The 14,368-nt window shown below is 35.6% G+C and overlaps 1 long non-coding RNA gene across 2 annotated transcripts in view; it reads right to left on the minus strand.

The window, feature by feature from the left end:
• The window catches only part of LOC111097752, a 170,859-nt gene that overhangs the window by 106,106 nt on the left and 50,385 nt on the right, over positions 1-14,368 (minus strand). For both annotated transcript variants that reach the window (XR_005365231.1, XR_005365230.1), the window contains one exon: positions 12,888-12,985. This is a non-coding gene — a long non-coding RNA (uncharacterized LOC111097752). The remainder of the gene's footprint in view (positions 1-12,887; positions 12,986-14,368) is intronic.

Here is a 14,368-nt window from a genome sequence, read left to right on the forward strand (position 1 = left end):
GTATTACTTGCCCAACCTCATACTGTTAGGAAGTGACGAAAGCAAGCTTTGACCCAGGCTTTCTGTCTCCAGGGTTAGAACTCTATTGCCTCATACTCTATGGCCTCCTGAGTAAATGGCCACCAATGAAATTATGATTTCAAACTCTAAACCAAAACGTGAAACTCTTAACTCTAAAACCAAAATTTGAAATAATTTATGAGAGGAGCATAGGCACAAGGTGGCACAGGATATTAGAATGGCTGAACCACAAGGATGTGTCATGGTTTGGCCACCATAAATTTAAAAAGGGAAAGTTTAGCATATAGAAAATTTATGGAACCTATTTGGCTATCCTTTAGTTAGGTATAAGAGTTTCACCATTTTCACTGAAATTTTAAAATTCCATGTTAGATAGAATGCAAGTGTGAGAACAAAATGGTCCCTGGGCTGTGGATTTAGGACATGTTCAAAGCGTATAGGAAGCTCAGTCATGTTCAAGATACTTAAAAGACTGCAGTGTTCAAGGGAAAAGCTAGAGTATCAGCAAGCGGATGTAGCACAAAGACATGGCATCCAAGGCTAGACATAATCAGGAGCTCCAGCAACAGATAGGTATTATCCAGAAGATACCACATATATTTTGTCTGCATTGTGGGTGGAGAAAAACCGAATAGGAAGATTTTTTTTTAAAGGAAAGAAAACTTGTCTTAAAACATGGAGATAAACTGACTCAGGAGGAAGTGATGGGAAATATCACTGATCTTAATTAGAGGAAGTGAATACCAGGCAAAGTAAAAGATTCATAAACATCTACCTGGGAATTTGTTGGCCAGCACTACAGATGCCAACTTGACTTGGGGGAAACAACATAGTATGAGAGTTGAATCCTACCAAATTAGAGAGACAAAACAAAATCAATTAGGTAACTTTCATAGACTCAACTTGCAAGTAATCTCCTGCAGAACTGAATTTTCACACCCATTTCTGGAAATTGAGAAGATGGCGGAACCTAGAAAAATGATAAAGATGCTGACATAAATTTGCAAGTAAAGTAGTGAAAGGAATTGCAAATGATCCACAACCTTCTGAAGTACAAAAGGAATGCTATGGCAATAAGTGTATTTGAAGGTCATAGAGAACTAAATTGAACTCAACTTCTCAATCTCCCAAATTTGAGATGAAATTTTTTCCAAATCCAATACATAAAGAGAACGAGATATAAGACGGCAATTACAAGAAGCAGGCTTGCAAAGATTTTGAATTTTTATTACTAAACTCTTCTCTTGGTTTTGGAGTTAGAACAAAAGTAGGGTTGTTTTTACCCCCCTGCTTAGAAAGAAAACTAAGGAAACACATTTAAAATTTTTTTTCTCAATGATTTCTATCACATACTTAGAAGCTCAATCAAAAACCCATCATGTCAGAATGATTGGGGCTTACAAATGCACATTTCTAGCCACAGCAGACTTTGTAAATTGTGATAAAAATAAATCTCCAGAGTATTTTAAAAAATACTCCCATTTATACTGTTATATACTAGTACTTTGTTAAAAATACAAAAATACAAGAGATTTAGTCTTTAAAAAGTAGAATTTCAAGTAAATGATCTTGGTCAAGATTATCTAGGAGTAATTTATACTTACTGTTAAAAGTATGACAAAATTGCTTAGAATTCAAACAAACTGCTAATCACCCCCAAGATCTTCTGACATCAATGACTTGACTTAGCCTAGGAAATTCAAAATGTAATAGAATATCAACTTGATACTGCAACCTGAGAAGCTAGATCTTGCTTTTTTTTTTTTTTTGAGTCATCTGTAAGACATCTCCTTCTAAGAAGATGGATTAAACACACTCTTTCCCTATGTCCCATGCCAACCAAAATGAAAACTCCAATTATAGATCAAACAAACATAAGAAAATTCTGAAAGGTAAAGAGAAGAAGGAGGGTGGCTGGTGACTTTTGGATCCCAAAGAACACCACAGTAGTATGTTTCCTGGATTTTCTTTGTTTCTCTTATTTACCCCATTTGGAGCTAACGCCGGCAACCCAGGAGTGTCAAAAGTCACAGAATTCATGCTCTCAAAAAAGCCTACATGAAAGTCTGTTCTATCTAGTCCAAGGACCAAGAAGGTCTAACAAAATTTCTTTTTCAATCTTTTAAACAATAACCACTCTATTATAGCAAAATACAACAGAAAAAGATTTTGTCCCACTCCCACCTCCACCAACAAAGACTAGGTGGGAGCCTAGACTTCATCCCTTTTGGGAATAGGAGACACTCCCATCTTATTGGGATAGTGAGAAGGCCAAGTAGGGACCATAGATATACACCTTCACTTGCACTGTAACAAGGCATCCCAACCATCACCAGCTCCTCTGCTCCTTCAGGGTGGTGTCACAGGAAGCTGAGGAGAAAGCCAAGACTTTCATCCCTTCCAGGCGGTAAGAAGCCCCCTCCTCTTGCAATGTCAGTGACAATCATATGAATAAGCCAAATCCTACCCCAACCCAGAAGTAATAAAAAGTTCCCTAAGGTGGGTGTCAGTGGGAGCCAAATAGGGACTGGTACTTCTACCTTGCCTGGCAATAATGAGACAGTGCATTCACTTTTCCTGTTAGAACAGTGTGAGAAGAAGCCAGACAAGAAAGATGCAAATAAAATCTAGAATCTCAAAATAAAATACCTAAAATACACAGGTTTTAACTGAAAATCACTTTTCATACCAACAACCAAGAAGATTTCAAACTGAAGGGAAAAAAAGAAAATCAGTAGATTCCAATACCAAGGTGGAAGAGAAGTTACAATGATCTGAAACACATTTTAAAGGAACTATTATAAAAATGACTCAAGGAATAATTGTGAAATACATTTGAAGCAAATCAAAGTCTCAGCAAGGAAATAGAAAATTATAACAAAGAACAGAAGACAAAGAAGAACCTAATGGAAATTTTAGAACTGAAAAATACAACAGCAAAAAATTTTCAGTGGATAGGCTCAGTAGCAGAATGGTGAGGACAGAGAAAAGCAGCAGCTAGAAAACAGATTAATAAAAATTACTAATTCTGAATAGAGAAAAAACAGACTAGAGAAGTGAATGCAGCCTTGGGAACCTATGGGACTATACCAAAAGATCTCTGCATTCATGTAAATAAAGTAGCAGAAGAGAAAAATACAGGACTGAACAAGTAGTTGAAGAAATAATGACAGAAACTCAAATTTGCCAAAGGACATAAGCCTAGAGATTCAAGTCCAAGAAGTCCACACCAAGGCACATCATAGTAAAGCTTCTGAAAACTAAGGACAAAGAGAAAGTCTTGAAAAGTGTGAGAGATATAATTCTACCTAGAAGGGAAAACAGATTTTCAGATTTCCTACCAGAAACCATGGAGGCCAGAAATGACACAGCATTCTTCAAGTGCTGAAAGAAATTAATTGACAACTCAAAATCCCCTATCCAGCAAAAATTTCCTTTAGGAATGAAGGAGAAAGGAAGACATTCTCCAATAAATAAATACTAAGAATTTATTGGCAGCAGACACAGTCTAAGAGAATGGCTAAAAGAAGTTCTCTAAGCAGGAAGGAAACAAGAAGGAATCTCAGAATATCTGTATATAGAGAGAATCATGGCCCAGAGGGCAGAGGTGAGAGCCATAAAGTATTACTGCCAAGTCTTGAAACCTAACGGAATTTGCTCTGCTGAATTTTAAAATTACTTTGGTTGGGGACTCCTTTTTTCCTTCCATTTTCTCCCTTTTTAATGGTTGTTTTTATTATCGGTATTGTATACTTGTCCCAACATTATATTTTGGATGCAGATAATTTGCTTCCTAGTTTCACAGGCCCACAGCTCCTCTCCACAGGCAGAGAGGAATTCTGCTCTAGGAGCACAATACTTAGAGCCGCACCTATACCTAACTGCAATGACTTAAATGATGAGGTCTGAGGCCTTTGAGCTGATGACATTTAGATGACACCTTGGAGTTGGAACGGATAATGTAATGGCTTGAGACTTTTGAGTCTACTAGGATAGGATGGAATGTATTGGATAGGAGAAGACTTGAATCATTTAGATATGGGGCCGGAGAACAGACAATTCCTGTCAAGGAATGGGTCTTAAGCCAAGAAGTGTCGGTGACCTCTAAAAGCTGGAAAAGTTAAGGAAATAGATTTTCCCCAAGAACCTCCAAAAAAAAATGCAGCCGTATTAATACTTCATAGTTCTTAGCCCAGTGAAATTGATTTCAAACTTTTGACCTCCAGAACTGTACATTAGTAAATATGTGTTATTTTCTTATGGTAAATTCATGATTACAACAGCAATAGAAACAAACAATCAGAAAAAGAATGTAAGAATCAAAAATATGGCTACATATCCTAGATATTCTTTCTCTCCTAAAGTTCTAAATTATATTTGATGGATAAAACAAAAATTATAGCATTGTCTGATGTGGTTTTCAATGCATATTTTCTCCAGATTATTATAAACAAGGGAGGCTAAAGGATATAAAGGAAAGTAAGGTTTCTATACTGCACAGAACTGATAAAATAGCCAGTAGGCTGATAAGTTACATTAATAATTTTTAGGTAGAGCAACTACTATAAGAGCTACATAAAAAGATACACTTGAATAAGGAATAAAGAGCAAACAAAAGTTAAAATAGCAGACTGAACCCTAACACATGAATAATTATATTAAATGTAAGTCTAGATATACCAATTAAAAACAGAAAATGACAAAGTGCATTAAAAACATGACTCAACTGTACGCTATGAAGCTCTAAATCGCTGTAAATTTCTGCAGAAATTCACTTCAAATAAGTGTATATCAAAGTTAAAGAAGAAAAAAATGGGGGAAAAAAGGAAAATGAAAATATTAATCAAAAAAGAAAGCACAAGTGCTTGTATTAATATCAAATAGACTTCAAAGCAAAGAAAATTACCAAAAAGAGTGACATTATATAATGATAAAGCGTCAGTCCACCAAGAAGACATAGCAATCCTAACCTATGTGCATCAAAGAATAGAGTTGTGAAATATGTGAAACAAAAACTAGTAGAACTGAAAGGAAAAATAAATTCACAATTTTAGTTGGAGATACCAATACTGTGTCTTAACACTGAAAAACAACTAGACATAAAACTTGCAAGGATATAGAAAATCTCAACACTAACATCAACCAGCAGTATCTAATGAACACTTACAGAATATTCCACCCAACAAAAACAAAACACACACTATTTTTCAGTAACCATGGCCCAAGATAGACCATGCATCTAGCAATAAAGCAATCCTCTGCAAAGTTAGGAAGGGTTGAAATCATACACAATGTGCTCTTTGACCACAATAAAATCAAATTAGAAATCACTAACAGAAAGACAACAGGAAAATCTTGAAATGCTTGGAAACTAATGAATGCATCTATGAATAATCCACAAGAGGAAGTCTCAAAGGAACTAAAATGAACTTAATGAAAATACATTTCAAAGTTTGTGGGGCACCATTAACTAAAGTAGTACTGAAAGTAAATTTATAGACTCAATGCATGTCTAATTAAAATGAAAGAAGTCTAATATCAACAACCTAAATTCCTACCTTAAGAACCTAGAAAGAAAAAACAGCCAAATAAATGCAGAGCAAGCAGGAAGAAGGTAATGATAAAGGGCAGAAAGCAATGAAATTTTAAAATGGAAAATAGAATTAATGAAAAAAGGAGTTGGTTCCTAGGAAAAGATCAATAAAATTGACAAACCTTGAGCAAGACTGACTGATAAATAAAAGTGAAGATACAAATTATGAAAGAGAGGAATTAAAAAGGGACTATCACTACAGACCTTCAAAGAGAGATCAAAAAGGATGTCTAAGGAAATACAACAAACATTTCCATCCAGGTAAATTTGGCAATAAATTTAAACAAAATGGACAATTTCTTTAAAGATACGAACTACCACAACATATCCAATATGAAGAGATCATTTGAGCAGCCCTGTAACAACTTAGAAGATTGGATTCAGAATTCAAACACTCACAAAAAAAGAAATCTCCACGACTAGGTATTTTCAATGGAGAATTCTACAGATGTTTAAAGAATTAACAACAATTCTACACAAGCTCTTCCAGATAGTGGAACTATGAGTCCAACTCAGGAAGGTAGTATTACCCTTCTGCCGATATAAGACAAAGAGAAGACAAAAATAAATACATAAAGACCAGTATCTCTCATGGATGTAAATGCAAAAACCTTCAACATGCTATTAGCAAATAGAAGGTAGCACAATATAAAAAGAATTGAACACCAAGACCAAGTGGAGTTTATAACAGGATGCAAGGCTGATTCAATATTTGAAAGTTAATCAATATTAATTTTCTCTTCTTCTTTATTTAATCAATATAAACTTTAATAAATATTATATTTAATGGTGCTAGACTAAATGCTTTCTCCTAAGATGGGGAGCCATGTCAAGGATGCCCACTCTCACAACTCTGCTTCACCATAATACTGGAAGTTCTAACCAATGAATTAAGGAAATAAATGTATAGAGATTAGAAAGGAAAAAATAAAACCATGCCTATCTGAAGATGACATGATTGTATATATAGAAAATATTAAGAAACCTACAAAATCTCTTAGAACAAATGAATTCAGTAAGATCACAGGATACAAGATCCGCATACAAAATTCAGTAGAATGTCTGTATACTAGCAATGAACGTGTAGACAATGAAATTAAAAATTTAATACCATTTACAATCACTAAAAACATAACTGTATAGCTCTAACTAAACACATACAACCTTACAGACTGAAAAATACTAACTACCAATGAAAGAACTCAATGAATATATAAAAAGACATAATATGGTCATGGATTGCAAGACTCCGAACAGCAAAGCTGTTAATTTTCCCCAAATTAATATACAAATTTACAGCAAGACATTACTGTAGATATAAGCTAAATTTGTATATCAAGGCCAAAAAATTGGAACTACTAAAACAACTTTGAGAAAGACTAAAATAGAAGGAATCTGATTTCAAGACACAGCAATTACAGCAATCCAGAATGTGTCAGAGGAACCAACATAGATCATTATAATAATATAGAAAATCCAGAAATAGACCCACACAAATATATTCAACAGACCAAAGTTCAAAAGCAATTTAATGGAGCAAAGATGGTCTTTTCCACAAATGATGCATCCCACGTCCCCAAAAGTATCTTAATCTAAGTCTCACCCATTATGCAAAAATTAACTCAAAATGGACTGGAGACAAACATAAAAAGTATTACTATAAAACATTTAGGAAAAACACAGAATGGGTGGCGGGCACTGAGGGGGGCACTTGACGGGATGAGCACTGGGTGTTATTCTGTATGTTGGCAAATTGAACACCAATAAAAAATAAATGTATTATTTAAAAAATTTTTAAAAATAAACAAATTTAATTAGGAAGTAAATTATTTAAATTTACATTAAAAATTAATTAAAATTAATTAAATTTTTCCTTTAAACAAAGGAAAAACACAGAAGAAAATGTTCAGTATCTGGTGCTACTAAACATTCATTAAATTCAATGCCAAAAGCAAGATCAATAAGAAAATAAGTTGTAAAGTTTGACTTCATCAGAATTAAAAACACTTGTTCTGTGAAAGATCCTAGAAAAAGGATGAAAAAATAAGGTACAGCCTGGGGGAAAATATGTGCAAACCACAACCAAAAGACTATAAAACATATAAGGAACTTTCAAAATTCAACAGGAAAAGAACAATCCAAAAATGCTCACTAAAGAAGATACACAGATGTCAAATAAGCATATGAAAACATGCTCTACATCATAGGTCATCGGGGAAATGCAAATTAAAATGAGATACAACTACACATTAAAAAAGCAAAAACCTGGAACACTACCAACACCAAATGCTGGTGAGGAGGTGAAGCAACAGAAACTCTCTTCTTGCTGAGGGGAATACAAAATGGTACAGCTTTGGAAAATAATCTGGTGGCTTCTTACAAAACTAAACAAACTCTTCTCATAGGATCCAGGGATTGTGTTCTGTGGTATTTACCCAAGGAAATGAAAACTTAGGTCCACACAAAAACTTGCACACAGATGTTTATAGCAACTTTATTCATAATTGCCAAAAGTTGGAAGCAAAGAATTCTTGAGTAAGTGAATGGACAAATAAACTGATATATCCAAACAATGTAATACTATTCAGTGTTAAAAGATAATAATAATAAAATGAGCTATTACTTTAAAGTCTTATTACTAGGTGAAAAAAAGCCAATCTGAAAAGGATTCTAACTATGTAACATTCTGGAAAAGGCAAAAATTTTGAGAGAAAAAAACAATCAGTTATTGCTGGGCGTAGTGGGATAAGGGAAAGGATTAACAGAATACAGAGGATTTTTAGGACAATAAAAACACTTTGTAATGGAAAAAAAAACCACTTTGTGATAGTATAGTGATAGACACATGTCATTATATATTTGTCCAAACCCATAGAACCAAGAATAAAGAATAATGTAAACTATGGACTTTGGATGATTATGATGTGTCAATGTAGGTTCATCAGTTTTAACAGATGTACCACCCTAGTGGAGTATGTTGATAATAGGGGAGGCTCTGATGTGTGATAGCATGGAGTTTATAGGAAATCTCTGTGTTTTTCCTTCAATTTTTCTGTAAACCTTAAAGTTCTCTGAAAAATAATGACGCAAAAAATCCAATTAGAAAATGGGCAAAAGACATGAAGAGATATTTCACCAAAGAGGATTTATGGATGATAAATTAACAAAAGGAAAGCAATTCGACATCTAGCTATTAGAAAAATGCAAATTAAAACCACAGCGACATGTCACTACACATTAAATGGCTAAAATAAGGAATAGAGACAATACTTTTAGGCTGGCAAAGATGTGAAGAAACTGGTTCACCCATACATTGCCAATGTGAAAGTAAAATGGTACAACCACTCTGGCAAAGTTTGGTAATTTCTTTAAAAGACATAACAAAACCAACAGAACAAACCCAACTATACTTGGAAATACCATACTACAGAGCAATTGCACTCCTAGTCATTCGTTTCAGAGAAATGAAGATTTATATTCACACACAAAAAAAACTTATACTAATGTTTATAGCAGCTTTAATCAAAATAGTGAAAACCTGAAAACAATCCAGATGCCCTTCAATGGATGAATGATTAAACAAAGTGTGGTACATCTATACCATGGAACACTTTCCAGTAATAAAAGTGAACTATTGTTATATACAAGGCATGGATGGATCTCCAGAGAATTATAGTGGGGTAAAATCCAAATTCAGAAGGATACACAAATGATGAAATGATGAACTTTTAAGTAGAGAAAACAGGTTAGTAGATCCTAGAGGTTAAAGGGTATAGGGAGTCAAGTGCATATGTCTATAAAAGGGCAACTTTGAAGGATCTCAGTGGTGATGGGAAAGTGCTGTGTCTTGACTGTATCAGGGTCAACATCCCAGTGGTCATGTCATTTTGCAAAATGTTTTATAGAACTGGGGGAAATTGGGAAAAGATACAGAGGGTCTCTTTATTATTTCTTACAAATGCATATTAATCTAAAATTATCTCAAAGTATCAAGTAATAATTTTTTCTTTTCTTTTTTTTCTTTTCTTTGTTTTTCTTTCTTTTTTTTTTTTTTTTTTTTTTAGATTTTATTTATTCATGAGACACAGAGAGAGAGAGAGAGAGGCAGAGAGAGGCAGAGGGAGAAGCAGGCTCCATGTCGGGAGCCCGACATGGGACTCGATCCCGGGACTCCAGGATCGCACCCTGGGCCAAAGGCAGGTACTAAACCGCCGAGCCACCCAGGGATCCCCTCAAGTAATAATTTTTTAAAAGAACCCCCTGAAGTGCTTTTAAAAGTGCACATACAGGGCGCCTGGGTGGCTCAGTCAGTTGAGCATCTGTCTTCAGCCCAGGTCATGATTTCAGGGTCCTGGGATCGAGCCCCACATCAGGCTCCCTGCTCAATGGAGAATCTGCTTCTCCCTCTCCCTGTGCCTCTCCACCCCACTTGTGCTCACTCTTGCTCTCTCTCTCAAATATTTTTTTTTAAGTGCTGATTCTCAAGTCTCACCCCCAAAGGGGCTCATTCACTCAGTCTGGAATGGGATTTGGAAATCTGTGAGTTTAACATACACTTTCTGGTGACTGGGATAGCATGGTCCATGGATCCCAGTGAGGGGAATAGTGGAGAAGTCACCCTCAGATATGACATAATATGCCTCCAACCAAACTGCTTTCTCTAAGTCAGCCCCGCTCCTACTAGCTGGAAGAAAGCCAAACAAACCATTAGCAATCAAATTTGTGCCCGGTCTCTGCTGTCATCAGTCGGTTGCTTTCCAATGTCCATAACCACATAACAAAGGGTTTCCTCCAGAGAGCTGCCCCGAGTGTGGGGTACTGACTAAAGGGATCGGACCTTGTACTCATTCTTTTAGCAATGCATTGGGGAACACCGGGGCTTATTAGGTCCTGAAAATGTAAAAAGCAACCAATGGTCTCCTTTGTGAGTAAAATTTATCCAGAAAATAATTTAGCTACAAATGCTATCTAGGCAACATGACAGAAAATTATGTTGTCACTCCCATATTTCAGTGAATTTTCACCTGCTCCTCAAAAAGAAAAATAAAATTACATATTTCATAAAGTGAATTTCCCTTTCAGACACGGGTAATGAAAAGAGAGAATGTATTCTAATCTTGTCAAACATTTAGGTGTAATTAGAGACAGGCTATGTTGTGAAACTGAATGTCAGTCTGATACAGAAGAATGAGGTCTATGTAGAGAAAAAAAACAAGACTCAAATGAGAATAATAGAGATTATCTTCAGATCTGAAAAAGCATTCAGTAGCTACACACTAAGTTGTTTACCTATCTTTTGCTTTGGATTCTCTTTATACTGTAATTACCAAGTTCAGAACACAACTTGAGAAAAAAAATGATGGATACTATACTAGACTTTTGAGTATTACCAGAATCCAAATTTCTACCCCTACCCCCACCCCCCTAGGCCTAAAATTGGCAGCACTGATCAAAGGAAAATGTACTGATCAAGAGAAGGGAATATATTACATTAAGTAATGAATATATAAAATATATTTTGGGAGAGATTTTTTAAAAGATACAGCCATAAGACAATGCATATTTGGGAATAGTTTGCATTTTTTCTTTTATAAAATTACAGTGTGTTCTATCAATAGAATTAGACAAGCATGATTCAGCCATAAAGAAGAACATGTCTTGGTCAATAAGACACTTAAGGAGACTCAGACACAATACAAAGGAAGTGTTCAGCTTCAATATCCTTATAATCACAACTAAAAAGGCAGCACAGGGAAGAAGTTAATATGGAGGTCAATTACCAAGATCTTATAAGGAAAGGTTTGCATTATAGGTTAGAAATTTTTTTTAAAAGGACAGGTGATGTCAGTGAATTTTGAGAATTTGGAGAGTTTGGTGTCTGCTTTAATATGGCTGTAAATGGTATGAATGAGCCAACATTTCTTAAGTCAAAATGGCTTTGTCTGTCCTGTCTGGCATGATCTCCTTCCTAGAGATGGCACAGCCAACTGTCCTGTCAGTTTTCACCAGCTGAGTTCACTTACTCCTTGCTGACATCATAGAGAGGTAACTGGCCGAGAAAAGAGGAAACAGCATGGGGTAATACTGCCCAACTTGTTTTTCATGCCAAAGGACACTGAGAGCATGTTCTATTTGTATAGCACACTAAGGTAATGGGAAGGAGACTAAGGAGCCTCTATATGGGGCCTAGTTGAAAAGTCATTACCCCTTTCTTAAATAATTAAGGTACGAAAAATAAAATACAGAGGGAAGGTATTAAATATAGAATTTCCATAAAACTTCCAATTATAAACCTTTCAACATTTTTAATGAAGCCGTTTTAACCATTGGAAAAACCCTTGAATTAGCAAGTGATATGCATGCTGTAGTTTGAATGGTTTTATTCAATTCCTGCTCAAGACGTTTTAACGACGATCTCTATACATTTTTGATGGGCACTATCAGTGAGAAACTTTATAAGTGAGTGAGTGTTTTATACTGTAGACACTTTTACTAGAAGATGATTTTTTAAAACATGAATCCTTTTATGCCACCATTCAAAACTTTATACAGTTGAAATTATATTTAAAGAATTTAAGAGCTCTTCCAGTGACAAATGTAACTGTGCAATTTCTTATAATAATAACATGAAGAAATTTAAAATCCAATTCAACTTTTCATATCAACTATTTAAAACAATGGCAAAGCCCTGAGTTGTAGAACACATGTATTAGTAAAACAAAACACTGCAGTTGCTCTGGACACAACTAATAAGACCCAGCCATGGAGAATAGACCCAAGTATGTGGTATTTGACAAGAAAGTTCCCGGATTCCTGTCTGGAGGTGCAGTCATAAGGAAATCCCCACTCAGGCTGCCAGTCCCAACCCCATACCTAACTGGCATGTTTACCTGCACCCCTGGCCTGTGCATCTATAGCATGAGATCATCCAATAGTGAGTGCATGGATGCCATATGCGCAATGGGCAGCAGAATGTTCTGCAGCGGACCTGAAGTCCTTTACCATCCTCAACATATGTGGAGAATGTGCTGATAGACCTTATGCTCCTAGCCACCCTCTAAGAAACCCCCAAGACTCTTCCCTCCAGAGACAGCTGCTTGAGAGTTTGCACTCACCCCAGCTTCCTAAGGGAAGAGGGGGTCAGTATCTTATCATACACAGCAAACCTGGTAAGAAGCTCTAGGACCTGGAGTAAGATAACTTTAAATAAATATATGTTTATTCTTTCAGTATATGTTTACATGTACTGATGTGTATTGCTGTTTCCACTCACCTTTCATTGCCTCACCTCTCCTCTGTCTGAAATGGAACAGGGCAGCAGACCTAAATGGTTCTTAGTAGCATGTTGTAAATGTCAGATGAGCTTTCAAACTTGAATAAGAAATACAGAAACATCTATGAATAAATCTGTCAACACAGCATTCATTCATTCATTCATTCAAGTGGTATTTCTTTTTTTTTTAATGCTTTGTAATCAGTATATTAAGGAGACATTCATACATTTCAGTTGCTTAATTCTGATTCCAGATTTAAGCTTGTGAACATGACTTTTAAACATACAATTAAAGCTATTCATCATAATTTGCTATACTACCAACATGAAATTACAGTTACTTCGGAGCACAAGTTAAATGGTTTAAAGTAAGCCTGTCACATACCTAGAAGACACCTTCCTGTCTCATACATGCAAATTAACTTCTCCACGTAAATGTCTCTTCACTCTAAGTTATCCTGGCTCCTGAAGTCACTACTCTGAAGTTTATCATGGTCCAAAGAGAAGGAAAAAAAGTGTAACCAGGACTGATATATATATATATATATATATATATATATATATATTAAAAAAAAAAAAAAAAGATGGCACAGAAGGGAATGCAATTCTACAAGTGCAAGCCCTCAAGCAGCAGCATAGATAAACCACTTCTTTAGAGAGGTATCCTTTCTATCACTGATACCACAGGCCAAATTACATAGCATGCCATCTTCAAGTAACAGTTGAGGCAGTAAAATGCAGAGGCATCACAATGAATCCTACTTAACGTAACTACAGACCAACACTTCTCTACAAATTAATAAATTCTTTGTCTGATTGCCAATTAAATACAAGTTTTAACTTCATAGCTTAACAATTAAGGGTCATACACTGAAGTCAATACATACACCTAGCATTTCAGTCTGAACTGTTTCATATACATAGAGCTGCAATCAAGTACAAGGTATGGCCTAACAAACGCTAGGGGAGATTTTTTAAAAGTAGTTTTTACAGTATTAAACTTATCTTGCACACTGAAGTCATCATACATACAGGGCAAAGTCAGAGCTTTTATATTTGAGTTTATTCTTCATTTAACTTTTTTTTTAATTTTTATTTATTTATGATAGTCACACAGAGAGAGAGAGAGAGGCAGAGACATAGGCAGAGGGAGAAGCAGGCTCCATGCACCGGGAGCCCGACGTGGGATTCGATCCGGGTCTCCAGGATCACGCCCTGGGCCAAAGGCAGGCGCCAAACCGCTGCGCCACCCAGGGATCCCTTCATTTAACTTTTAAAACACTACTATAGTTGAATATTAAAACAAAAAACAATAGCAAGTAGTGAGCTATGATTATAGTCCTTCACTCATGCACTACTGCATATAAAATGCCAGCAGCAGTGTTATTCACCGGCCCCATTAAGAAGTCTGACACTGAACAGGATGTCAGGATGCAGGACATATCATATGATCCAGCAATTGTGCTCTCTGGTATTTGCCC

This window comes from Canis lupus, chromosome 10, assembly GCF_011100685.1.
Source record: "Canis lupus familiaris isolate Mischka breed German Shepherd chromosome 10, alternate assembly UU_Cfam_GSD_1.0, whole genome shotgun sequence".
NCBI classification, from domain to species: domain Eukaryota; kingdom Metazoa; phylum Chordata; class Mammalia; order Carnivora; family Canidae; genus Canis; species Canis lupus.